The sequence below is a fragment of the Ipomoea triloba genome, chromosome 7 (assembly GCF_003576645.1).
Source record: "Ipomoea triloba cultivar NCNSP0323 chromosome 7, ASM357664v1".
NCBI lineage: Eukaryota > Viridiplantae > Streptophyta > Magnoliopsida > Solanales > Convolvulaceae > Ipomoea > Ipomoea triloba.
The window spans coordinates 15,135,072-15,139,463 of record NC_044922.1 but is presented as its reverse complement, the minus strand read 5'-3'; positions in this window follow the sequence as shown (position 1 = coordinate 15,139,463).

Here is a 4,392-nt window from a genome sequence, read left to right as displayed (position 1 = left end):
TTTTTTTTTTTTTTTTTTTTTTTTTTTTTTTTTTTTTTTTTAATATTACTAACTCTATTACAATGCGTATCTCCATTGAGGCTCGAACCCACCACCGACGGTGCCTTAACTTAATAACCAATGTTATGTCATCTTGTAATACAATCTTTTTGGAAATAAAATTTATTTTATTTCTGATCAGCCTTGCAATATATAGGTTTAGGTTACGGTGCGAAGAAGGCCGCATGTAACAAATGAAAATGAATCTCAACCCTAGATAAAAAAAGAGTCAATTCCTTTTTTGGTCCTAGACTTATAGTGGCATGGACAATTTTAGTCCTCCATAAAAAAATTAGACAATTTATGGACACAGTTATCGTGACGGGGACAATTTTAGTCCTCCGTCTATTATTCTGTTAGTTGACCGTCTAAATGAGGGATATTTCTGTCAATTCAGCAATAATATATCCATTATCCATTTCATGATGACAGCAACAATGTCAAGCTTTTCAGGTGAAGAGCTCAGAGATTCTTCTTCATCTTTAGTTGGAAGAACGAAAAGTAACAACAAACACGAACCATGTCAGTACCATTGCAACAATCAATCAAAATTCTTAATTTCCCAGAATTGATGAGGCTTACCAGCCACTTCTCGAATGGTCTTGGAGACATGAAACAACCTGCTCAAATCATCATGATCAAGCCCAAGAATTATCCTAATCTGCAACAAGTTACAGAAGAAACAAATTAAAAGAAAGTTCTTATTCATATTCATATAGATAAAATGCAAATTGAGTTCTAAACTCACCAGAACATCTTGAGAACATCTTGAGGGAAGGATTCCAGAAGAGACTTATCATAACTGGGAAACGAAATCTCTCTGCAAGGCTTCTTTGTTTCTGTGTTGGGAATAAAATCATCAAACTGTAAAGCACTTGACAACACTACCCTCCCAAAGTCATTATCCCCGTCACCGCCGCACTCGTCGGAAAAAAAAACCCAATTCCAAGATCTGACAAATTACCCTAATCCAATACAATAGGACAAAACTCAGACGCCCAAATTGATCAAAACACAACCAAATTCTCATATTTAAATAATTATTTTTATATGACAAGGAAATGTGATCTTTGAATGGATCAATTATTCGAATTCAAGTTCTAAAACAATTTGAATAGTAAAAGGTCTTCACATTGTAAACCCAAATCCTTATTATGTTAAAGAGTCAAAATTATTTTTTTTTTAAAAAATAAAATCAAACCCAGACAACAAACCAACGACCTTTGGAAATAACAAAAAGAGGGAACAGCTTCAGATAACTCACAGTGATAGGAGAGCGGGTGTTGACCACAAACAAGCCCTTCAGTACCATCCATAGCAATTGTCCTCACCATGTTCTCACCCAAGTGCTGCGCCACCTCGAGCACGACCCTGATTTGGTTGTCGAGCACCTCGAGAGAGGATCGGAGGCAATCCCTCATCGAATCTGACGTCCACGAAGGCTCCAATAAGTTGGCAGACTTGCCCAATCGATCCGGCACCAGTGAACTCATCGGTGATCTTCCTCGTCGGCTCATTTCTAGACAAAGGCTTGGCTGATGGCTTCTCGGCCGGGGACGCAACGGAGGTAGCGTAACAAACAGCGAGAAAGCCCGCGGGGGAGGCGCCTGGAGCAGGGATAGAATAGAGAGAAGGATGAAATGACGCGATTACCCCTTTTCATACGGCCATCTAACGAAATAATAGACGGAGGACCAAAATTGTCCTCGCCACGATAATTGTGTCTATAAATTGTCTAAATTTTTTATGAAGGACTAAAATTGTTCATGCCACTATAAGTCTAGGACCAAAAAAGGAATTGACTCATAAAAAAAATTCACAACCTACGAACTTCAACAATGTGCTTTGGAAGACACAATAATATGTTTTGAAAGACAATGTGCACTGGAGGCACAAAAATATGAAACAACTTTTAAAAAATTAAATTTAATATAGAATCTTCAATACAAATCATAAATGACTATAAATAATAAACAAGTAAATAGTCAAACAATATTCAACTCAAATTAGTAATTAGTGATCAACTCACATGATATCAAAACTTCTCATGAGAAGTGTGTACAATTGATAGCCATCGATCTAATAGTTAGAAAAAAAAAAAAGCAAAAAAAATGACAATTTCAAAAATATTATAAATTTTCAAAGTTTGTAATTTTATGAAATTGGCCTTACTCTTTTACAATTATTTTCTTTTTATCATTTATCATTCTAGATGGACAGATCAGATTAGTTCACAGTTGTCATGAGAAGTCTAAATCTCATATATAGGTCGAACACCCAAATCGACTTAGGGTGTGTTTGGAAAGCAGGAAAATGACTTCTGGAAAATATTTTTTGGAAAATGAGTCATTTTTCGGAAAACAGTTTCATTTCCGGTGTTTGGTTGCATTCTGAAAAATTGTGTTTGTGTGTTTGGTTCATTTTCTGAAAAATGAATTAAATTGTATAATTTGACATTTTAATTATTTTTTAAAATATAAAATAATAATATATAAAATAATAATATTTCTTTTAAAAAGTAACATATGTGGCCATTTTGGCCAAAACAATTGTTGAAGCCGAGTCTAGAAAATGACTTCCGGAAAAAAAGTCCGGAAGTCATTTTCTAAAAAAATGGTCTCACTTTTCTTGGTCAACGAAAATTATTTTCCGTTGACTACATTTTTCAGGCATTGCCAAACACCAAAAGCCCGAAAAATGATTTCCATTTTCCAGGCTACCAAACACACCCTTAATGACAACGAGTGTTCGAAAGACATATTGGCCCTATTTGGTAAATGGCTGTTGGCTGATTGAGTTGGCTGTTTGGGTTAGAATGTATGATTAGTTGATAATATTAGCTAATTGTAGAAAGTTGTTTGATAAATTGGCTGTTAGCTGATAGCTATTTGGTATAATTTCTTTTCTCAAAAAGCTAATTGAAAAGGCTGCTTTGAGTAGCCTTTTGAATTTTAGCATTTTGGAGTTACAAAAAGCTTATTAACCAAACAACTAATAGTGGTTAAATAAGTCAAAATTGACTGATAGGCTGATTATTTACCAAACAGGGCCATTAGCCATCCAACACATAGAATTAACTTGGCTGAGGGTTCGAAAGGCATTTGGCTAATTATTACAAATTAAACGAAAGCTTTAAATCTCCATAATGGCGATTCCCTTACAATTGAGGGTCATTATCTCACTAATCAGGGTCACCATTTCATCGTTATTGCACAATTACCATGAATATACACCACCTTTATTTTCACTACAAAAGGCCATGCAACTAAGAAGAAAGGAGAGTCACCACAACCTCTTCATCCTCTAGCTCAAAGATAATCTCTCAAATGGCCAACATGGGCAGCTCAACTGATCACAAGAGTGAAGTTTGACAAAAGAGACCAGTGATCGAATCTCACCAGCCACAATGTGGGACTTCTTGTGTGCAGTGAGTAAGGTCTAGCCTCTGTGTTATGTTTTGTCGGACCCTTAGGATTGGGGATTCAACTTTTTGAAAGAAGAAGATAAGCTCTCAAATGCTCTCATCAAGTCTCAAATATCCTACTAAAATGTTGCTAGTTCAAGCTCTTTCTATTTATACATGTAAAAACACCCCAAATTATAGTGGATTTGGTTTGGTATCGCCTAAAAAGTCTTGTGATTTTTACCATTTTAATTTTCACATTAAAATTTCATTTTTTTTCATTTTATTTATTTAAATTCTATTTTTGAATTTATGATGGGTCATCCCTAATAAAACCAATAAAACACAAAGGTCACAACAATTTTGACAAAGATTAAGGACCAAAGTTCCACGGGGCCAAAGAGCTAAAATGATGAAATCTCCATTATAGGAACAAAATTGTAATTTATAATTTTAAATCATCAAAGTGTCCGTTAACATGTCAAGAAGTCAAAACCAATAAAATTCATATAGTGAAAAAAATCAACACCTCATATATACAAAATTAAAGGATTAAAACACTCATGTTAACAATTGAAAGACTGAAATTATTATTTCATGTATATATAAAGACAAAAAAAAAAAAACCCTATTTTTTAAAATTCTGTTATAAAGATCAAAGTTAAATGGAGTAGGAGTTTGAATTATGATAAAGTTGAAGTTGATGCATGTATTGAACTAATTAATCACATGGGAGTCCCTTCAACTTGTTGCAAACAGCTGAATTGAGGATCATGAAAATCAAGTAGCACATGCAACTTATAATTGTAGTGGGGCTATCGGCTATGGGATATTGTGCTTTTGGGTGGCAAAATCCAGATAACTTTCTCTGGCAAAGATACCATACACAATCATCTATTAATATGACAACCTTCATCAACTTATTTAATATATACAAGGTGTGACTTCGA